This window comes from Sabethes cyaneus, chromosome 3 (genome assembly GCF_943734655.1).
Source record: "Sabethes cyaneus chromosome 3, idSabCyanKW18_F2, whole genome shotgun sequence".
Classification (NCBI taxonomy): Eukaryota; Metazoa; Arthropoda; class Insecta; order Diptera; family Culicidae; genus Sabethes; species Sabethes cyaneus.
In genome coordinates this window covers 150,895,980-150,921,220 of record NC_071355.1, presented here as the reverse complement: position 1 = coordinate 150,921,220, position 25,241 = coordinate 150,895,980, and the positions used below count along the sequence as shown (strand labels likewise).

The window sequence follows — 25,241 nt, the reverse complement described above, 5'->3', positions numbered from 1 at the left end:
GTATTTTAATAACAAATCGAGCTGTCCACTTTCATGAATTTCAATGAGTATTATATTATTTGAAGTAAATTTCAAGTTGAAAAGTTTCAACTTCGCACATAGAAATTTCACATGAAAAGATTAATTGAAATTGAAATTGTAAAATGAATGGTTTGTTAGACCAGCACCGTACCTCGAAGCTAACTGGGTGGCCAGTAAGTTCGTTAGTTGTTTTCGAGCAACATCTCGTAATTTTCTGAAACAAAATCTTATAAAAACTTTTGACTGAACTCGTTTGTTTCAATTTGGCGTAAAGATATTTGTTATCTAGCAATTTTCAATAATCTTGATATTTGACTTGCGATGTGGGTTCACCAAATAAAATTTTGAATGAAAAATAGTTTAGCTGCAAAAAAGTGACATTAGTGACCATTTGTGAAAAATGTGGCTTTTTAGTGACCATGACCAGCACTAAAAAAGTGACCAAGTCACTAAAAAGTGACACGCTATCAGCCCTGCTATCTTAATAAGTGGGTTTTGCAGTCTCCTTTTATCCAGCGCATCTGCGGTTCGAAGGTACATGGGTACCAGCGAACCACATTTCCTGGCGGGTGTTGTGGGTTTGAATCCAGTTATAATCTCTGATTATAGCTTGGTTCGACCTATGCACCTTCCAGCATTGGACAAAAGGTAGGAGTCAAAACGACTACTTGTTAAGCGTAGCTACAATATCCCCTCTCCCTCCTCACCTTTCCGCTCTTTCCCCTCCTATACCAAAAAATGTTCATTTCTTTCCCCTACCGTCCCGGCCCTTCATCAATTGTAGAACCACCGTTTCAAAAAATATTAATAACTAGCTGACCCGACAAACTACGTATTGCCACAAATTATACTATGTTGTACATAAATCGTGAATCTCGGATGTCCTTTATCACAATTTCGAGTTTTGCAAGTTTCTGAGGAGTTCAACCTGACATAATTCATTTTATTCATAGTTTAATATAAAAATTTGCTATTTTTCCTCACAGTAAAGTAGAGAACAACTCCCCCTATTGCTTAGCCAAATAAAATAAAGCGGATAGCAATATTCGCCGTGATTGTATAACATTTCGCCGAATACTACTTCGTGAAAAACCTTACACGGAATGTACCATTTCGCAGGGTGGTCCTCTCCTCACTCGCTGTCGCTCGTTCGGGCCCAACCGAACGGAAGTAATAAAGGTCAGTAGACCTAGGAAAACAAAAAAACGCGGGACACCGGCAACACTCGATTGTGTTTCATTTGTATGGGAGACCCCCCCTCTTACTATCATAAGAACCTTCCCCGACCCCAAAAAGCCCTGCATGTAAATTTTCACACCGTCGGTTCAGTAGTTTCCGATTATATAAGGAACATACGGACAGACAGACAGACAGACAGAAATTCATTTTTAGGGTATAGATAATTATCTGGAAGAGCGCCAGATAAGAATTAGTCTGATTTTTCTTTTTAGTTTTTATGTCTAACGCCCTAACCAATACTTTTTTCAGTTCAGATTTATTACAAAATTGAAATAAAGCATGCATATTACTCACAGCAAAAAAATTGAGGTGTTCAAGATGTCCTTTTTCTTCAAAAGCAAGAAAAAGAATATTCGAGCAATAATTTTTTTTCGAAATTTTCCTGAAGTTTTGATTTTCATTTTGCGTTTTGTTGTTAGTAAACAGTTTTGGTTTATATTTTTCAGTCTTAAACTAATGTGGTTCTGATATATTTATAGTGGAGAAAATAAAAATAATTGTACACAGTCAACTCCAAAATGCATTAGCGTCAATTCGGGAGCAGGTAAAACTGTTGCGGCGAATCCGGAAGGCTAAAGATGTTTTCGAGCAAATAGCCAGAATCCGGGCTTGTAAGATATACAACCAGATGTCGACGAAACGTGATAGATGTGTCTTGCTCGACAATGAAACTTATGCGAAAGTCGATTACAATCAAATCCCGGAGTCGAATTCTTCAAGGTGCCTGCTCGCGGCATGGTTCCTAGCAGATATAAGTTTGTTTGAGCGGATTAATTCGCGAAAAAATGTATGATTTGGAAAGGGATCTGTTCCTGTAGCAAGAAAACCAGCGTTTTTATGATGTATAACATCATGAATTACCAAAGTAAACCAAAGGGAGTGCCTCTACAAACCAATTTTACGCTGCAATAGGACCCATGATGGTCAATAGGGCCCATGAGTTACGTTTTGGCTAGAACTGTGTAGCTTACTGCCATTACAACAAGGACTTGCTACAATGATACAACGACAACGCAATTCAGTTCATCCCAAAGAAGTTGAACGCATTAAATTGTCCCCAGTTCCATCCAACAGAGATTAAGCGGAAGCTGCAGATGGAAAGAGAATCGGGTGATGAAAAACACTGGTCAAAAGAAGAATTGGTGGAATCGGCTGGTATTATTCGTTTCGTCAATCAGAAGGGTTTCAATTGAAAGAACGGTTAAAATATCACGCATTCGAAAGTGTTCCATTTCAGAATGATCTAAACTTAACATTGGATAAAAAATATCATGCTAATAAATTAGATTATCTAACCTTTTAAGCACTAACTTACACAATTGTGTAGATGAAAGCTTTTGGCAAAACGATTATTCAGAATCGTTTACGTGACCTACAAAGTATGAAAGTTGACCAACGTTAGTCTAAAAGTTCCAACAGTTTATTACGTTCTAGGCGAAATAGTTGTTTCACGGTAACAAATTTCTGAAAAATAGCAAATAATAAGCCGTCCTTAAAGGGCTGAACGAATCAATAGCCTTTTACTTCAAGACTAACAGTAATAAGTCAGATGGTGTTGACTAAGGCTCAAGGACAAGAAACATTCTGAAGAACACGATGTTGATAAAGGCAGAGATTCTCGCTTATCCGTTAAATACTGTCGTGTCCACGATGGTATCCACTGGGGTGGGACACGTTCCGTTAACTCCAATAAAAGTCCAAAGCACATAGCTATAGCACAATTTTGTTTCGTTGTCAGTTTGTATTATCCAAAGTTTGAACACATTTTACACTTATCATTGCCCATTTCAAATGTTAAGAAGCATTATGTTAACCGGATGGAATCTTTACAAAATCCATATTTGAAACTCATGCTTCTTAAGATTATATTTTATCTTGACATTGTAAAATGAATGGTAAAACCATAATATTTACCTCTTTCGCTGTTTGAAATAATTTTGCAATTGCAATAACTTGATGTTTAAAGTCTTGAGCATAAGTTTAGAGAAGAGGTTTGTCTTATAATGCCCATAAGATAATATTTAAGAATATATTCTAGATGAGCAATTTTTTTGACAACACCCAGCCAACAATCAAGAATTTTTAGACAGCTGAAATGAAATTTCGGTAATTTTTTCAACGGGCTGCAAGTGAGGTGCTGTTGCTAATTTGGTGTCGTTCTAGCTCGTGAGTAAACTACGTATGTATTGGCCGGCCGAACTAGCACACTTCGGTCAATTGAACGCCGTTTAGCGTACCAAGAGCCTAAAGATGCCAATCTTCTATTCGCATTTAATATCCTATTTCATCTATATTGAACGTCATCTACGCCAACGCCGTCTTTCAGTCAATTTATATTTCAATAATCTAAGTCTAGAATATAAAAGAATATAAGGAATTGCCAACAGCAGAAACCGAAAAAAATTGACTCATCTCCCAGTCCCATCCACCACCCAATTTAGTAAAAATTAAGAAATTAGTCGTGTAGAAATTTTGAATTTCAACAAATTATAGCCAGGAACTGTACAATTATCGTAGAGTAAACTTCGAGTGGAATTTTAATGTTTTAAATTAATACATAACAGGTAATGTTTATCCGAAGTTCAGTGGTTTACTGTTTGATTTCCTTTTTGAATTTTGCAAGATTCCGATGCCTTGCTTTCTCTTTGAGAACATACCAGGCAGTGTCGATAATTCTAGAGAGCGAAAATGTTACAAATCTTTTAAGCGAAAACATCAATCTGCACCACTGACGAATCTACACAGGCTGCAAGTGCAAAAAGGACTACCACTACAGATACTAGAAGCAAAACAACGTCTAACCGTGGGTGAAAGGAAAAACTACAAGGTATACAGCCCTAAGGGTTGTACGAAAGGGTGACGTAGGACTATATCAGTCCTACTGCAACTGCATAACTGCATTTCTGGCATATGTATGTTTATAAGAATCTGTGAGTGCCATTAAGAGCAAAAGTGAAATATTCAGATTCAATTCTTCATTGAATGCAATGGTAGCTTTGACAATACGTGGACGGGGGTTCATAAGTACAACGCCTGCAACCATTGAGATATAGAAATTTCTTTTAAAAATCACTTGTGTGCATGAAATAGTAATGAATGACCAGTCCACAGATTATTGTATTAAATATGATTATGCGTAGCTTGACATGTTCCAATAATCTTACTTTAACTCCCTTGTGGCCTTTAAAAGGGCCATTGGTTACAAGTAACATTAAAGCCAAAGCACGTTCATTGTAAATATGACGTGCCGTTCGAATGTCCTTCTCTTTTAACATGAATGGCAACAGGCACGTAAGTTAGCGGCGTCGATTCACTATCTTTTGCTTCGAGAAGGTTTAACTAGTTTACTTTCACACCTTACCGCTTGTTACATAGCAGAAAATATGGCACATACGCAAAAATTTCTGCTTTATTTGTAAGAGATCTTAACCACCTAGGGGTGAGGGGTCTCAAACCATCATAAAACAAATTCATGCCTCCAAAAACCCTCACATGCCAAATTTGGTTCAATTTGCTTGATTAGTTCTAAAGTTATGAGGAAATTTATATTTCATTTGTATGGGAGCCCCCCCCCCTCCTTTTAGAAGGAGAAGGGATCTCAGTACACTATGGAAAAAATTCTTACTTCCAAAATGCCTCACGTGCCAAATTCGGTTCATTTGCTTGATTAGTTCTCGAGTTATGAGGAAATTTGTATATTATTTGTATGGGAGCCCCCCCTCCTATAGAGGGAAGGGGTCATAATCCACCATAGAAAAAATTCTTGCCTTCTGAAACCTCCATATACTAAAGTTAGTTCCATTTGCTTAATAAGTTCTAGAGTTATGAGGAAATTTGTATTTCATTTGTATGGGAGCCCCCCCCCCTTCTCTTAGAAGGGGAAGCGGTCTCAGTACACCAGAGAAAAAATCCTGCCTTCTGAAACCTCCACATGCCAAATTTGGTTCCATTTGCTCAATTAGTTCTCGAGTTTTGAGGAAATTTGTGTTTCATTTGTATAAGAGCCAACCTACGCCTACAAAGTGCTACGCAGTCCTAGTATAGTAAACAAAGATGTAGTCCTAAGTCAAAAATACGGTTGCTGAAGACTTTAGTCTGACGGAGGCTGCAGTACACCAGATTTAAAACGAAACGCAAAAATTGAGAATATTTTTGTCCGGAAGTTATCGAAGATTGAAGATATCATTTCGTTTTGGCATTTGATCAGAAAAATGAAGAATTTATTGTGCATTGTATTATTACTCTATCGATCTTCTATATACAGCACTCGTTCGCTAATTGCACGAATAAGGCGATGCAACAAGCGAATTTCGTTCTTTATTTGCACGATGGCTGCCAATATTTATTGTAAAACGTGATGCGTTATCACCGTAAAGAACTCTTCACATGCACTCACACGTGCGCTAGGTTTTGCGAAAAACATTAAAATATTTACAAACGAACCAAAATCTTAATGAATACGTCTGCAATTCGTCAAAGTTTAGCCTATTAATTTATTTTAAGATATTAAAATCTGTTTGGCCGTTGACTTCAACACAACACAAGACTTTTCCAACGTGGTTCGTAAATATTTCTGAGGGCGAGTTTTTTTGCTGCCCTTTTTATAGTTCACCACATTTGATTTTGACACAAAATGCAATCCACATTCGGTGCAAGTGCAATCTACTAAATGATAAATGAGTCACATGACCTGTGAATGTTTATGGCTTTAATTCTGTCACTCCTCTTAGAGTGACACCGAATGTTTTTGGCATACTTTCATTAGCTTTCTCATTTGCCATAACATGCAGAGTTGTAATATAATAATAATAGATTGCATTACTTCAACAATCAGGCTCCGATTCAGGCATTCGGTTCCATTTGTTTGATTTGTTCTCGAGTTATGAAGAAATTTGTATTTCATTTGTATAGAATCCCTCCCCCCATCTTAAAGGAGAGAGGGGTCTCAATTCACCATAGAAAAAATCCTGCCTCCAAAAACCCTCCCAAACAACAATGTGAGTTTTATTGTACTCTTAGCGCAGTTTTCATGACCAATTTTGGTCCTAAATGCCATCATAAGAGTGTAATAAAATCCAAATTGTTACTTGGCCTCACATGCCGAATTTGGTTCCATTTTCTTGAATAATTCTTGATTTATGCAAAAATTTGTATTTCATGGGATATATTTGAATGGGAGCTAAAGGGGGAGGGGTCTCAAACCATCATAAGAACCCTTTCCAGTCCTATAAACCTCTGTATACAAATTTTCACGCCGATCGGTTCAATAGTTTCCGAGTCTATTAGGCACATACAGACAATTGACCAAACTCGTGACTTTAGTCATGACCTTGAAATGCGGTCAGGCATATATTATATTACATACAGACAGCTAGACAGAAATTCATCTTTATATATAGCACTTGTGCGCTAATTGTACATTCTCTTGTTGCACCGTCTTTGCACGTTCGCTCGTTGCATGATAATGCAACTAAAAAGCAGTTATCTGTCAAACTACACGTTAGAAAACCACGTGGTCACTATAAACAAAATAAATATTAAATTAATAATTAAAATACTCTGGTTGGACAGGGATACTCTTGGCGGAGATGAATCGTCAAGCAAAAGTCAATCTGAAACGGGCTTCCTTGTAGGCGATATTATTTCGCAGTAGACAAGATCACTATGGATAAAAGAATTACACTAGACTGGATGTCATGACATGCCTAGTACAGCTTCTCTTCACGTAAGGTTTTATCCCTATTTTTTAGTAATTAGGTACTGAAGTTGAAAACCCCGAGGACCCGGGTTCAATTCCGAACCCCACAGAAGTGACGAACGATGACCCAAGCTGTTAAAGTAACTTCAATCAAATAAAAAAAACCCGAATTAATCCACCTAGCGGCGTGACCTAGCCTTTCTACTACCACAACAATTATTCAATTTCTCAGGAACATCTATAATTAACTTGACTATATTTTTAAATATCCGTTCCGTATTCCTCAGAATCCTTATTTGCCAGTAAAATTCACAACGTATTGCGTACAACAATTATATTTTCTTTCCTTGGGTTTACTTGTAAGCGTCATTAATGTTACTTGATGAACACCTTACTGAGTTTTATAATATTTACGTGATTTATAGAAACATAATGTAAACACAAAAGCTAATTTTTGCAGACTTGAATATATACAGAAAATTAGAAATTAATCCTCTAACGGGTCTACAGGCGGCTTGAACTTTCGGGCTTCAGAGCCACATACGAAACGTGTTTCGAATTGCAATATGAAATATATTTTCATAGCAGATTTTTTGATATTTTGATATTAATACCATGCGTTGAAAAGTTAGCATCTTTGAAAAACAAGAGTTCAGAAAAATTATTATTAAACTTTACTTTTGAAGAAAATGGATATCGACAACAAAATGATTAATCTCAAAATTTTACTATTAGTTTGCTTGGCTTCAATTGTGTAATATATCTGAATCAGAAAAAATAACTGAATAGAGCAGTAGATATGAAAAGAGAGAACTTTTTCTTAGCTGGCGCTACTTCAGATAATTATTTTAGCATGAAAATCAAAACTTAAGCTTCTTTTGAATGTACTTTCATGAAAAGATAGTCATTAGCTTGATCGCATTGTTTTTACAATGTTAGTGGGTTAGGAAAACAAGATGAGGTCGAAAAATAGTGTAAAAGCGGCCCCATAAATATGCTTGAGAATGGGAAATATGATCGATATGATTTCCAGTGCTTGTCATTTTTGATTTATTTATTAAAACATAATACATGACATAAGGCATCTGTCCTTTAGAATGTCACTAACGAAAGCAAATCTTACAAAATTACTACCGTGCAACGTTTACTTCCTATTTTTCATTTAACATTTCTAAGATCTAGTATCTATTGATTGAAAAGAGCATCTATTGATGCGCAAAATTTGTTTGAAATTTGTATAAATTTATTTGGAAAAATCAACTCACTAGTATTTTTAATCCTATCACCATTATACCTACATGCTAAAATTAACTGCTTTTCTTCGCTTTTTACTTTTCTTGTACAATTGTGGGTAACAGCAAGTGAAGAAAATGACAATTGAAATCTGAAATCAAAGAAAAGAAAAAACTTTTCGAGAGAATCCTACTAGGTATTTAATATGTATTCATTTGCAACAGATACGTAGTTCGCCTACGACGTGCAGGCTTCATCAGTGTCTTATTTCAAAGCGTATACGTATCTGTCGCGAATAAATATTAAATAGTGGAATTTATTCGGTAAAAGTTTTATCTTTTCCTTAAATTCAGAGCTCGTATTCCACTAAGAGGCTTCAAAAACTTCAGACAATTGACATGTTTCTCACTTCTCTTGAATTTCAATGCAAATTTAAAAATTGCAAATTGTCATCACATACACACATACATACATACATCTATACATCTATACATACATACATACATACATACATACATACATACATACATACATACATACATACATACACACATACATCACACACATTGAATACAATCAACATTTGATTGATATGTTTTGCTTTTACACGTTTCAACGGTTCAATATACGGTGCATAAGTGTTAAACAGTGGCGACTCGTGGGGGTTTAGCTTACCTGTTCAACCAGCGAAAAATACAAATTAATGCGCAGCTTTTTTTTATTATCGCATTTCTATATTTTAATCATAAAACTAACATTAGGCGTTTTCACCGTAGCGCTTGCCATGTTGCGTAAACGTTGTATTTCGTGTAGGTATATACTGCCGCAATTCGCATTGCAGTTCCAGTTTCTATGGAGATGGAACTGTTATGCGAGTAGCGGCAGTATAAATACGCAATACTCCGTATTCGCAATATAGCAAGCGCTACGTGAATATTCCTATTTATTTAAATAATAACGGAATACGACGGTTTACTTTACCAGCAAACTCGTCTCTGAATTTTAATTACGAACCGAAAACTTTTCGTTCAATTTACCTATTGAACCAAATTCAAGAATTACCACCTTACTGCGATGCGCGCACAAGCAACAAGCAATATGCGTAAGTTGTTCAATGCTAAAGATGAACGAGTCAATGAGAAAATTTTGCTAATACTGCATGCCAAATTGCCAACCGCGCTCTATTTTCAAATCCCCTTCGAACCAACACATTGTTCCTGGTGCTAATCTCTAAAGCAACGTTCAAACGTCGCGTTGAACGTTTTGCTCATTAGCTTCCTAACTAAATAAAATATGGAATCAAAGCGCAGGCCATACGAATATGTGGTAGTAAGTTGTTCAATGCTGAAGATGCACGAGACAATAAAGCGTCCGCGCTTTCGAGTAAAAGCTGTGTCGCATTCTCTTTTTATCTCCTTCGTACCAACACATTGTTCCTGGTACTAATTCAGTATCAATAATCAATACCAGGAATAATGCGTTGGAATGCTTGTGCATTGAGATCTATAAAGCAACGTTCAAATGTCGTGTTGAACGGTTTGCTCATCAGCTTCGTAACTAAACTAAATTCGTATTGCATTGCAAATGCGTCGGTGCAAACGAAATTTTGTCGGGATGAATTTTGTTTGCCTGTCCTATGAACAGGTTGAACACGCGGACGAGTCGCCACTGGTGTTAAAGTTTGAATAACTTTTGAATGAACCGTCCGATTTTCAATAACTCGGTTTTGTTTGATAGATCTCAATAATAATTTTCAAATAATAATAAAATGTGTGATGTTTTTCATTGAATTAATGTTTATATGTTTCAAAAATATGTTTTAAATACTATTTTTTCACATTTCTTTATGTAACTTTCAAACTACAAGTTCAATCGTCATGAAATTTGAAAGTTAAGGGTTTGCAAATCTTCTCTTTCATATGCAATCAATTTTGTTAAAATCGGTTAAGGGACCTATGAGATAATGAAGTCCCATATTTTTCGTATTTTTATACATAACTTTTGAACTAAAAGTCCGATCAAAATGAAATTCAATAGCGACTTATAGGACACTTAGACCTTTCATTTGACACTAAAAACATTAAAATCGGTCCAGCCATCTCCGAGAAAAGTGAGTGAGATTGAAAGCGTTACATATACACACACACACACACACACACACACACACACACACACACACACACACACACACACACACACACACACACACACACACACACACACACACACACACACACACACACACACACACACACACACACACACACACACACACACACACACACACACACACACACACACACACACACACACACGCGCGCACACATACACACACACAGAAAATGCTCAGTTTTCAAAACTGAGTCGAATGGTATATGACATTCGCCCCGCAGGACCTTCTTTCCATTTCCGGTTTTTCAAGTGATTTCTATACCTTTATACTATATATTTATATAGTAGAAAGGCAAAAAGGTTGAAAACTGAATTTAGCACGATTCATTTATGTTTGTTGAATTTTACATAAGAAAAAATAAGTCCAAGTGGACAAACACGAGAGGAGGATGGGGGCTGAGTCAATGTCACCGGTTGTACACGGAGGAGGAATTTTACTGTCCACGGGGTATCTGGATTGCCATTTACTAGTGTTGTTGTTCGCGGTCACCAACGATCCAAAATATACGAACTCCCAATGAGTTTAAGGCCACGTTCATATGGCTTTGTGTGTAAGTGATATAGATTCAAATAGTTGAGAGGGTTGAGTAGTTGAGTAGTTATTTCCCGTCGAATAGTTGAAATCAGTTCAGAATGTGAACCATTTCATATTTTGACATTTTTCATTTCCATTTTCATTTTTACCTTTGTTATACTATATAACAAAGGTTTAGAAATTGGTCGAAAAACACGAAATTGATCCGAGGCCCGTAGGGCCGAATCACATATACCAATCGATAGAGCTCGACGAACTGAGCAATGTCTGTGTGTGTGTGTGTATGTGTGTATGTGCAGCTCATTTTCTATCGCCTGTTTCTCGAAGATGGCTGAACCGATTTGATCGCTTTTACTTTTGTTTGTAAGGTATTATTGTCTAGTATATCACTATTGATATACTTTGCGGTCCGACGTTTCGTTTAAAAGTTATAAGCAAAAATGTGAAAACTACGTGACACGCGTTTCTCCTGAACTACGCAACCAATTTTAACGATCTTAGTACCAAACGAAAGCTCTTGCTGTTACTAAACTTTTTACAAAGTTTTATTGAAAACGGACAAGCAGTTTAAAAGTTAGCCTTAAAAAACCATTTTTGATAAGGTTCAAATGATCGCCTGTTTCTCAGAGATGGCCAAGCCGATTTATGCGCTATTAGTTTTATTTGGCAGGTAATATAGCCGGATAGATCACTATTGAATGGTTTTTGGATTGGACGTTTAATTTGAAAGTTATGAGCAATCGTATACACCACACCAAAATTAACAATAATTTACAATGATTTTAACCAAGATAATTTACCTAATTTCAATTATTTTAATATCAAACGAGAGGTTTTGACACTACGAATATATATGCAAAATTTCATAAGAATTGGTTTTACCGGTCAAAAGATATCAATCCTCGAACGCTCGCGCCAACTTTTGCAACACAGTTACTCGCGCGCACAATAACCCAAAACCAAAGAAAACGTGCGCACTAGAGTTTTGACTAGGAAAACTTGTTTTTAAGTTTATCGAACCTTTGGAAGAGTTTCTTGAAATTGAATGCTCTATCATCTGGTGCAATTTTAATTTGGATTAATCCCCCTACAAGTGAAAAAAATTATTTTTCAGTTTCAATATAACACATTGATATGTTCTGCAAAGTTTTAGAGCCTATTATTACAAGAAATTTTGATGAAGACTGTAACCTGAGATAGAAGCGAAGACAGAGAAATCTTATTTATTGTTTCTGTATTTGTAAAATCAGTTTTTCTATTTTAGCTCTTTTTGTAATTGTTGTATGACTTTTTCATGTGTTACAAAGTTATACAAATAGTAAAAATACACAACTTTGCTGAAAATAGTATACCTCTATGTTTGCTTGTTTAGGAACTGTAGAACTTTGATTATAAAAATACCCTGATTTTAACCCCGAATTACTCGACTACCAACTGACGGATACATTTTAAACATTTTACATTTGCTGATAGTTTTGCTACATACAGACATCATTTTTCCATATGAAGTAACGTGAAAAAATTCCAGTTTGGGGCCAATAGCGGTACACCTACGGTTGCCAGTATGCCAGATAAATCTGGATTTTGCCAGATTTTTGATTGCGCGCCAGACCAACAGACAAAGCTTAAAACGTTCCAGATATTTGGCACTGTGCCAGATTTTCGATTATCCGTCTTGCAAAAAGGTCATCACTTCTAATTTTGGACAAAATTTTGCATCTACGGTGAGCAAAACGAGCAAGATTTTTTCAGGAAAACGCCTCCCCATCGGACTAATTTTACCACCAGATTTTTGCCAGACACTTTTATTCGTGTTCGCCAGATTTTCGGGAAAACCTGGTGGCAACCTTGCGTACACCTCACATGCTGCTTGCTTCGTTTCTGTGCTATCGGTTTATGCTGATCTATTTTCCTAACAATTTAAAGTATTATTGCATTGAATAATTCAGACATTTTGCTGAATATTTTTTTGAAGAATATACGTTAGTTAAACACCGATTGGTAAATATGGCATTCAAAAACCTACACATGTTATTCAGTATACAACAGCGTGGGTAACCGAAGGTTAATAAAAATTGATGAAATTTTTTCAAGAAGACCTTATTGATGCATAGTTATGCATAGTTCAAAAACCTATAAACTAGACCTTTACTACGCAATGTATATGTTAAAGAATAATATTTCTTCTTACAACTTACTTTTACTTGCACTTACCCACATTAGTAACAACTTACTCAGCAATTTCATGAGAAAAAGAACTATCAAAATTTGTAAGTGCTACTATTTTGTTCAAATTTTGTAAGCTTATTCAATTTCCAAAATTTTTATGTAAACCAACGCACAATGCAACGTTAACTAATAGATGAATTATGTTCCGAAGACGTGTCGATTTCTATCTCAAATAGCAAGTAAGACCGTATAACAAAGGTTCCTTTCACCAATAGGTGGATTAAATCAGGTTTTGACTTACTTTTTACTTACTTATGTCCACCATGTCCAGCGGTCCGGCATGAAATCAGAGATCTCCGATGCACCGTGCTACGCAGGCACACAACCGTACTGTTTACCGTTTGAGTTGAAAATTCGGGTTTTCGTACGTAGAGTGTTCTGGTTTGAGCGCCAAGTGTTTCGCAGACCTGCAAAGGCAACCCTGGGATTCCTGATCCGTGTGGCTATGGAGTATTTTGCACGATAAAGCTGTTTGCAGTAGGATTAATATCAACAATATCAAATTCCAAACTCTCGGATCCTCTTCTCCAATCTTTGCTCCCCTCTGAACCCTACACATACGAACTTCACTTGGAGCTTCAGTTAATGTCATTCTCGTTTAGAGATGAAACCGCAAATTACTTCATATCAATCTTGGTACCAGCATAGGGTGTTGTCTGACTACCAAGATATTGAAAGGCGTCCACCTCTGCTCAACTTGTCACGCTACTGTGTAGTTGGTGGGATTGTCAGTGTTCAGTGTTCAGTGACCTGCTGCCTGGGAACTCTCCGAGAGGTCCTCTAACTTGCTCTGCATGTTGTTTCGACGTTGTCCGAGCAAGATAATGTTGTCGGTCAGGTCAAGGTTATTGAGCTGCTCCATCGTTAGAGGATTCCGAGGCAATCCTCTGTTTGGTCTACTGTCCAAAATGCATAAATCACCCTAATATCTCATCCATAACGATGACAAACTGTAGTGGTGATAAAAAGCAGCCCTATCTCACGCCAGCAGTAATTCTTATAGGGTCGGAAAAGAAATTTCTTTCACCTTCAATGAGTGTAAATATCAAAGTGCGCAAGAAAAAATAATTTCTGAAGTATAGAATTTTGATGTTCTCTTGCCCGTGTGTACGTATTGCCAATGTCTAGAATAACTACCGAACTGTCGAGAATACCCATGCTTGAGAGAAGGCTTTTATCGAACGAATGTGAAATAACTACTGATCTATCAAATTTTAACTGAATAGTTAAATTTTTTGTCAAATGGTTCGCAGCCTTGGTATGCAAATTGATGTTTGGTCAGTTTGGCTAAATGTGATGACGTTATAGACTCATCCATTTTTTTATATTGTTTTTAACAGAATAGACGGGCTGGTAAACGGCTGAATAATGCGTACCGTCGGAGCCTTGTGCACGTGTAGGCACGAAATAGACCCTACAGTGGTCCATAGCCTCTTATTCAGCAACTCCTATTCCTACCTCCTCGTGGTACCAGCCGGGATACGAGCAACTTTGGTGGAGATCGGGTAACCAACCCCGGTGGAAGCCAAAATCGTATGCTGACAGGAAAGGAGGGCTCTTTCGAGCTTCGTTGGCCCTCCGACGAAACAGGGGGTTGGTGTAGCAGGCTTTGCAAGCCGTCACCACGAAAAATATTAAAGCACGGAACGATGAACAAATATATCCTTACTGGAACAATCGGAATAGACCCACGCGACGAAAAAGGACTATGGATTGGAAACTCGGAACGTGGAACTGCCGATCTCTCAACTTCCAAGGGAGCACTAGACTGCTCTTCAAGATCTTGAAGAGCCGCAAGTTCGACGTCGTAGCGCTGCAGGAGGTGTGCTTTTTTTGTATTGTTTATGCGGGGAGAAAATCTTCATAGACAGCATCTTTACTGTGCCGAATAGGATTCACATGGTGCCAGCATGCGCCTATCTACTAAAAATTATCCTGCTGCCCGTTCCTGAACCCCTCCTGGAACTACCGTTAGTTTTTACTTTAGGAGGGAGGACGTGCCGAAGCACTCCGACTTATCCGTTGCGTGTGTGGGTTCACACAACACCCTTGCCATTTCATACCGCCACTACCGTTCACCTAGGGCCTGGGCTACCCAATCAGCCCATTACTGACCCTAGCAAGCTATGTCAGGCCCTGTCGTTGCAAACGTTCTAGCCGTTGCAACTCCGTTATCACCGCCGTAGCCGCCCTATCGACGGCACCCCATGCGCGCTGCTCAGCGCACATTCTCTGCACAATGTTGTCGGCGTTGGTGTCTTCCCCAACGACCGCAAGCATCACCCGCCGAGTGCACGTAAACCGCGGGCAGTGGACAATCACATGCTCCGCCGTTTCCTCGGCTACCGTGCAAACGGGGCAAAAGGGTGAATCTACCCGCCCGCGCGTATGTAGATACTTCTTAAAGCATCCATGTCCCGACAGAAACTGGGTAAGGAAAAAGTTTACCTCACCATGACCTCTGCCGATCCAGGACGATATGTTCTGGATCAGCCTATGGGTCCACCTACCATGGTCGGTGCGATCCCATTCCGCCTGCCAACGCCTAATGGAGTCCAACCTAACTCTGTCACTAGCGCCCCTGACGTTCCTCCTCCTATGGCACTCGATATCCTTACCTAGGAGTATGCATATTGGAATCATAGCTGCAATAACCCCAATCGCATCCGATATGGTACGGTAGCCGCACGCAACGCGCAATGCTAACAGCCTGAACACCTTGTTCAGACATGCCTGATTGCGCTTACTCTCCAAAGCCGGGGCCCACGCCGGTGCACCGTATCGTAGCACCGACATGGCAACGCTGGCCATCAGGCGTCTCTTAATGCTGCTAGGACCACAGCCGTTCGGCATGATCTTAGACAGCGCAGTAACCACCGTTGATGCTTTACCACAAGCATAATCCACATGGCTGGTGAAGTTCAGCCTGTTGTCTGTCATGACACCCAGGTACTTCACACTTCGTTTGGAGACAATCACCTGTCCCCCTGCAGGAGGTGTGCTGGAAAAGCTCAACGGTACGTACGTTCAGAGATGGACATACCATCTACCAGAGCTGCGGCAACACACACGAGCTGAGTACAGCTTTCATAGTGATGGGCGAGATGCGGAAACGGGTGATTGGGTGGTGGCCAATCAATCTTCGAATGTGCAGGTTGAGAATCAAGGGCCGATTCTTCAACATAAGCATTATCAACGTGCACAGCCCTCACCTCAGAAGTACCGATGACGACAAGGATGAATTCTACGGGCAGTTGGAGAGTGAATACGACCGCTGCCCAAAACATGATATCAAGATCGTCATCGGGGATTTCAATGCTCAGGTCGGCCAGGAGGAGGAATACAAACCGGTGATTGGAAGGTTCAGTGCACACCAGCGAACCAATGAAATGGGCCTAAGACTTATCGACTTTGCCGTCTCCAAGAATATGGCCGTACGTAGTACCTTTTTCCAGCACAGAATCCACCATAAGTACACCTGGAGGTCACCAAATCAGACAGAATCACAGATCGACCACGTTTTGCTCGACAGTCGGCACTTCTCATACATTATCGACGTCAGATCCTATCGAAGCGCTAACGTTGACTCGGACCACTACCTAGTGATGGTTAAGATGCGCCCAAGACTCTCCGTTGTGAACAACATTCGGTACCGACGCCAGCCTCGGTTAGACCTCGTGCGGCTAAAGCAGCCAGACGTCGCCGCAAACTACGCGCATTCACTCGAAGCTGCGCTGCAGGAAGAGGACGAGCTAGACGAAGCCCCTCTCGAGGACTGTTGGAACACTATCAAAACAGCCATCAGCAGTGTAGCGGAGAGCTCCATCGGGCATGTGGCCCGGAATCAGCAGAACGATTGGTTTGACGATGAATGTAGGAGGGTGATGGATGAGGAGAACGCTGCGCGGGCGGCCAAGATGCGCAGTGCCACACGTCAGAACGTGGAAAGACACAAACAAAAGAAGATGCAGCGAAACCAAATCTTTCGGGAGAAAAAGCGCAACCTGGAAGAGCAGGAATATGCAGATTTGGAGCGGCTGCATCGTTCTTAGGAAACGCGGAAGTTCTACCAGAAACTGAACGGATCCCGCAAAGGCTTTGTGCCGCGAGCCGAAATGTGTCGGGATAAGACTGGCAGTATTCTGACGGACGATTATGAGGTGACGGATAGGTGAAAGCAGCACTTCGACGAACACCTGAATGGCGCCCAAGCAGAAAACCATGGCGGCGGGGAAAGCGATTTCGACGGTGCAGCAAACGGGAAAGAGGTGCCAGCCCCAACGATAGGCGAAGTTAAGGAGGCCATCCTGCAGCCAAAGAACAACAAGTCTGCTGGAAAAGATGGCATCGGAGCGGAGCCTTTTAAAATGGGACCAGAAAAGCTGGCCGTTTGCCTGCACCGACTAATTGCTAGAATTTGGGATACGGAACAGCTACCGTAGGAGTGGAAAGATGGGGTTATCTGCCCGATCTACAAAAAGGGCGACAAGTTGGACTGTGAGAACTATCGAGCGATCACCGTTCTTAATGCCGCTTATAAAGTGCTGTCCCAAATCATTTTCCGCCGTCTATCACCAATTGCAAGGTTTTGCACGACGGCGTCTTGTCCGACCCCATAAGGGTTACTGCTGGCGTGAGACAGGGCTGCATTTTATCACCGCTTCTGTTTCTCATCGTTATGGATGAGATATTAGTTGGAGCAATTGACAGAAGACCAAATCGAGGATTGCCTTGGAATCCTCTAACGATGGAGCAGCTAAATGACCTCGACCTAGCCGACACATTGTCTTGCTCGCACAACGCCGAAACGATATGCAGAGCAAGTTAGATGACCTCTCCGAGAGCTCCCAAGCAGCAGGTCTCACAGTCAATGTAGCGAAAACTAAGTCTATGGTAGTGAACACTGACAATGCCACCAACTTCACAGTAGCGGGACAACAAGTTGAGCAGGTAGCCGCCTTTCAATATCTTGGTAGCCAAACAACGCCCGATGGTGGTACCAAGACTGATATAGCCACACGGATCAGGAAGGCCAGAGGTGCCTTTGCAGGTCTGCGAAACATTTGGCGCTCAAACCAGATCACTCTACATACGAAAACCCGAATCTTTAATTCAAACGTTAAATCCGTACTGCTGTATGCCTGCGAAACGTGGTGCGTCTCAGCGGAGACAACGCAAAAACTGCAGGTATTCATTAACCGGTGCCTGCGATACATTATTCGTGCCTGGTGGCCTGATAATTGGATATCCAATGAGGAACTCCATCGTCGGTGTCATCAACGGCCGATAGCCACAGAAATTCGTGAACGTAGGTGGAAGTGGATCGGACACACCTTGAGGAAAGGAGCGAACGAGGTTTGCAGAGCAGCACTCGACTGGAATCCACAAGGACAGCGTAGAAGAGGCAGACCCAGAGGCTCATGGCGATGGAGCTTAGCCAACGACATCCGGGCTGTAGACGAGAACCTGTCCTGGCGACAGGTAAAAGCCATGGCGGGTAACCGTCAGCAGTGGAGATCTCTGATTTCATCCCTTTGTTCTGCCGGACCGGCGGAAATGGACACATAAGTAAATAAGTAAGTATCACCAATTGCGAATAGATTTGTGGGAACTTATCAAACCGGCTTCGTCGAAGGTCGGTCTACAACGGATCAAATATTTACACTGTGGGTAATCCTCCAAAAGGGCCGTGAATACAGAGTTCCCACGCATCATTTATTCGTTGACTTCAAAGCCGCATATGATACTATCGACCGGAAAGAGCTATGGAAAATACTGGACGAGAACAGCTTCCCCAGGAAGCTCATCAAACTGATTAAATCTATAATGGATGGTACACAGTGCTGTGTTCGGATTTCGGGTGGATTGTCAAGTTCATTCGAATCACACAGAGGGCTTCGTCAAGGTGATGGTCTTTCATGCCTGCTGTTCAACATAGCGCTACAAGGTGTTATGAACCGAGCGGATATCAACACGCGGGGCACGATATTCAACAAATCTAGTCAATTCGTCTGCTTTGCCGATGACATGGATATTATCGGCAGAACATCTGTGGCGGTGGCTGAACAGTACACCAGACTAAAGCGCGAAGCAGAAAAGATTGGGTTAAAGGTAAATACGTCTAAAACAAAGTACATGCTGGCCAGCGGAACCGAGGCCGAACGACACCGCTTGGGCAGTAGTATATTGATCGACGGCGATGAGTTTGAGGTAGTCGATGAATTTGTCTACCTTGGCTCACTGGTAACTGCGGACAATGATACCAGCCGTGAGATTCGGAGGCGTATTATCAGCGGAAGTCGTGCTTACTATGGGCTCCACAAGCAATTGCGGTCGAGCAGACTAAGTCCCCGTACAAAATGCACCCTGTACAAGACGCTTATTAGACCGGTTGTTCTCTACGGGCATGAAACATGGACAATGTTCGAGGAGGACCTGCGAGTGCTCGGAGTTTTCGAACGACGAGTGCCAAGAACGATCTTCGGCGGCGTACAGGAGAACGGAGTATGGAGGCGGAGGATGAACCATGAACTCGCACAGCACTATGGCGACCCCAGTATCCAGAAGGTAGCTAAAGCTGAACGTATACGATGGGCAGGGCATGTTGCAAGAATGCCGGACAACTACCCTGCAAAGATGGTCTTCGCCTCAAATCCGGTAGGAACAAGACGACCAGGAGCGCAGCGAGCAAGATGGTTAGACCAGGTGGAGCGAGATCTGGCGGAGAATACTCGGTGTCCGATGAATTGGAGAGAGGTAGCCCTCAACCGAGTTACATGGAGAAACTTTGTTCAACACGCTTTGTCTTAGGACGGCAAGCCTCCTAAGTAAGTAAGTAAGTAACAGAATAGACGACAAGCTTATCGACCTGAAGCATTTTGGTGTAGATCTGTTCTGTCCTTTCCAGGATGAACATAACCCTCTTTTGTCGCCATGCTGCTGGTATGCGACCTAGTATCAGCATTGATTGAAAAAGGTTTGTGAGAATAAGTGTTAAAAAAGCCTTGCCCTTATGATAGTACAGAAAAAATTCAACCCCTCCCGGTGAAAGGTATCAACCGCCCATTTAACTTTGAATTACGTAAAACTTTTTTTTAGTTAATATGCAAGCATTATTCGTGTTTTTATTTAGCACAATCATTTCATTCACTATTTTATGTTTTGGTTTCAAGAGATACAGTTCTCAATGTCGGTGTATTTCGGTCTTCGCATGAGTTTTAATGGTTGAACAGGGATGTGGTCAAACACTAGATAATTTTGATCGCGATGCAAATACAGTTAGGACTCGGTTTCCCGGGAATCCGATTATCCGGGTACTCGATTATTCGGGTTTTTAGACTCGATCATCCGGGTGAAACAAAATTTTTTTTTTAATAATTTACATAACACAAATGTTATAGTTTTCACGTTAGATAATGATTCTAGCATAACAAATACTGATTAACCTCCCTAAAGGTAAAAAATTCCTTTCCTATATATTTTTATCAACGAATAATGCAGAAAATGGTATCAATTTTTAATGTTTAAATTGTTGCGTAGTATGATTCATAATTCATCACCATCAAAATCATCATCATCATCAAAATCATCATCATCATCAAATTAATATTCATCAATCAATCAATTAAAAATCATTATCATAAACAAAACCATCATCATAATCATCATCATCATGATCAACATCATCATCAAAATAATCATCATCGTGATCATCATTATCAAAATCATCATCATCACCATCATCATAAAGCTACAAGGTATACAGCCCTAAGGGTTGTACGAAAGGGTGACGTAGGACTATATCTGATCATTAGATCAAAGACTAATCAACTGCATTTCTGGCATATGTATGTTTATAATAATCTGTGAGTGCCACTGCTTAAGTGACTGTTTAAAAAAGAAGAGCGAAAATTAGATTCAATTCTTCATTGAATGCAATAGTGGATTTGAAAATACGTGGACGGGGGTTCATAAGTACAACGCCTGCAACCATTGAGACATAGAGATTTCTTTTAAAAATTACTCGTGTGCATCATAAAGGTTGAAATAGTAATGAATGACCAGCTCACAGGTTATTGTATTAAATATGATTATGCGTAGCTTGACATGTTTCAATAATCTTACTTTAACTTGCTTAGGGCCTTTAAAAGGGCCATTGGTTACAAATAACATTAAAGCCAAAGCACGTTCATCACAAATATGACGTGCCATTCAAATGTCCTTCTCTTTTGACATGAATGGCAACTGGTGAATGGAAAAGGTTCTACTAGTTTACTTTCACAGCTTACCGCTTGTTACATAGCAGAAAATATGGCACATACGCAAAAATTTCTGTTTTATTAGTATTAGAGGCCTTATTCTCCTACCACAGGGGTGAGGGGTCTCAAACCATCATAAAATAAATTCATACCTCCAAAAACCCCCACATGCCAAATTGGGTTCCATTTGCTTGATTAGTGCTTGAGTTTTGAGGAAATTTGTATTTCATTTATATAGCCCCCCCCCCCCTCTTATGCCCTCCTTAAAATTGCTCCCTTACTCCTCCATAAAATTACTGGTCATTTTATCTATCCAACGACACATAAATTGTTCAGTCTCGTGCAGTAGTTCATAGTTATTACCATTTGAAAATCTTTCAATCAAACGTTACACTTCTATTTTCGTTTTCACAAAGTGCTATCCAGCCCCAGTATTTTTTTTCCATGTGTGGACTCATTACTGCGACCAGTATAGTTCTCGCCTGATTTTTGAATAGGTCCTAACTGCAAATGAGAGATTCTCTTTAGGTCTCCTCTCTTACGTCTAATACTGCTGCATGAAAGCATTTCAATGCAAATTTTCTTAACGATTAGGTAGCATATGACGCCAGCAATCATATCGTGCGAAAAAAAGCCGTCAAGTGTTTTAGCAGCGTCGTGAAAGATGTAAGAGAGGCGACGCAAAGAGAATCTCTCATTTGCAGTTATGACCTATTCAAAAATCAGGCCAGAGTTGATCTATTGTAATATCGCCCGGGTGTTTGCTGTATGACCTACACTGCATTTCTTTTTGCTGTAATCACTATTGAGTGAGCGATATGCTTATTAAATTTATGCGTGCTTGTGTGTATAGGGGTTTACCCTTCCTTCAAAACTTGATCTACTTTACCCACTTATTCCTCGCTACCAGCACTATCCCATATTATAGCCGTCCCTGGCGAGGACTCATTCGTACCTCTGACCAGTACACTTAACTATAGGAGGGACATTTGCACTGTCAGGTGGCTTCAGTGGATAAATATAAAGAATTCAGCATGAAGGAAGGGTACATGGAGGGGCCTGAGAATAAACCCATGCTAAAGTCACTTGACATCGAATGGCTTGATTCTACTAAGATTCAAACCCACGACCACTCGCTTGTCAAAGCAGACTCGGTAACCTTGCGGCTACGGAGTCCCAGTATAGTAAACAAAGACGTAGTCCTACATCAAAAATCAAAGAATTTGCTTAACGTTCATTCGTTTTTTCAATAGTGAGCTGCGAAAAATAAACTATTTAGGCAATATTATTCAATTCCTAGATAATTTTCTGATCGATTTTTAGAAATATCTTTCGAATTAGTTGAGAACAACGTATGCAAGGTTACAGTAGTCTCGAGTCCGTAAAGGATTCCGGTTCGATTCGCGTTTCGTACATCGTCTGCTTTGTGCAACGACGAATAATACTCTAAAATTGAATCGTTTTGTGGAGTGTAAATAGGCTCCACTTAAAGATTGAATGCGTCATTGAATTTTCTTACTCGTTTAATTGTCGACTGTGGCCAGAAATGAAGAGGAGAAGGAATTGGTTTTTGCGAATCTGGCGCAGAATACCTCCGCTGTCCTCAAATTTTTAGTAACAATGTCCAAGTTGGCTGCGAAGCCTGAGAGTTACCTACTCTTATTGAAGAGCCTTCCCGTCGTTTCGATGCCTGCAGGCTGAATCACACATTCAGCAGCAATGCTAAATAATATACAGCAATGCTGTAACAGCATAGCCTATTTCCTCACCGCAACCCTCTCTGAGATTCGAAAACTGCTGCGGAAAGTACGTAGAATATCAATATTCAGAGTAGCTTTGGTCAGCTGCGTCAGTCTATTTGGAAATCCTTTATTATTGTACATTATTTGTCATAGTTTTTCGCGTCCAACTGTATCGTACGCTGCCCTGCAATCCATGAACGTTGTATTGCCGATATTTCTAAAGAATTCGTCGGTAAGAAAATTTGATCCGTAATAGCACGGGCCCCCATAATGGCCGCCTGGTATCGCCTGTTGGCAATAGACGATGAAAGTGCACCTTGTAGCGGTATTGACCAGCATAATTTTCCTACCTGTTTTGATTATGACGGAGAATGTGTTGACCATTCGGAACTAATCAATTGACATACACCCATTTTTGTGAACAAATTGATCTCTGCCCATGGTAGACGAAAAAACGCTAGGTAGATATTTGATGAGGGTATTTGTTAAAATGAATGCATACATACAGGCAAGGAATGTGAAATTTATCTTGTGCAAAACCTTGAGTACCTATTTGCTGAAATAGTTTCTTTAAAAACTTGAGATAAAGCATTGCTTATGTTTAGGTATGCTAAATGGGTCTACAGTCATGCTGAACAAGGTAAATCAGTTTAATATGGAGCCTTTTCTGCTCTCTCGAATAAGCTTAGTATACGCTAATTACCCCAATTGATCCAAGTAAATAATTTCGATTAAAACCTTGAGTTCTATTGCACAATTATAAGAATTTTAGCAATAAAAAAAGACCAAACTTTTATTAGGATTAGAGTGCAATAAAACTCAAAAAAAAAAAATAAACCAAAATTAGATATGCTCTTATTAAACACCAATATATTAGTAAAATATGCTTACCGTATCGTTATAAGTCAACCCACCAGCGTCCTTTATTTCCACCGTCGGTGTAAAGTTAGGCTTGCATTTCCTTTTTGTCTTGCGCAGCGTATTTCCACCAGCTTCCTTCTACTCTGTGGTGTATTTTATCGTTTTTCTTGTTATTGTTATTATTATCCTGCACAGATCGATGCTTGAATGCATCTACACGGTAATGACGACGAGACAAGAACACCACCTTTTATTGCTCGTAGTACTCATGCAATTATGCAACGGTGTGACCGTCTTTCAATGTATGCACTAGGAGAAAAATAACCACTTTTCAATCTTTGGCTGTTTACAATCACGCACCTGGCAAGATAGAACACTTTCTGATGGCGATCTGGGGGAACTGGCAGGAATAAAATCGCCAACAACGTAGTTCTTAGCGGAGCACAGTTACTTTTTCTTCCAGTACGTCTCTTGCGTCATTACACGCTTTTTGATTCCAATCTTAAAACATTGCGGTGTATGCTAACTGCAACGTTAGCTTATTTAACTTTAATTCTACGTATATAAAATCAAATTTTTCACACTCGATTTCACATTTTCGCCTTTTTAAATACTAATATAAATCACATCTTAAAATTTCTATTTTCGGGACACGAGAACAGTACTGCGAAAAAATCGCCTGCACACCGTGCGAGACACCGATGACACTGAATTGGTGTGATCGCGCTGACAGTGCTGCCAGATCTGCAAAATAAATTAAGTTATGTGTTAGACGTAGGCTGTAGTAGACAGGTTGTCTGGGATCACAAACACTATACTGTGAATGTAACTGTAAATATTAGCTAAGAATAAAACTATAGACAAGAAGTGCATGAAGCATTTATTAATATATTAAAAACCCTTCTGTTTTTTCTTTTCTAGCAAAAGCTGTAAAAATCTGGCGAGATGGGCCGTCGACGGTCTCAGCCTACAAGCCTGAGAGAAGGCACCACAAAAAAAGCTGTAAAAATCACGTTTGTGCTTCAGACATATTCAATTGCCGTAGGTATCACTGTTTTTATTTTATTCGTCTTAATTGGAATTTGGCTTTTGGTTAAGGCGTCGTATTAACGTCAATGTAGAGATTAACAATTCCATAAGTAAATTCATTTACAGAAACTTCTCGTTGTCCTTGCTTTCAATGTAAAGCAAGACAATTTTTCGGTACAAGCTCTAAATACTATTTTAGATATTTATCTGATCCCTAGATTATC

The 25,241-nt window shown here is 39.8% G+C and overlaps 1 protein-coding gene across 1 annotated transcript in view; it reads right to left on the bottom strand.

Moving 5' to 3' along the window:
- Positions 1 to 25,241, bottom strand: part of LOC128744748 (protein Gawky-like) — a 40,794-nt gene that overhangs the window by 14,893 nt on the left and 660 nt on the right. Inside the window, exon 2 of the mRNA XM_053841962.1 lies at positions 24,019 to 24,732. The gene's annotated coding sequence lies outside the window, so the exon portion shown is untranslated. The remainder of the gene's footprint in view (positions 1 to 24,018; positions 24,733 to 25,241) is intronic.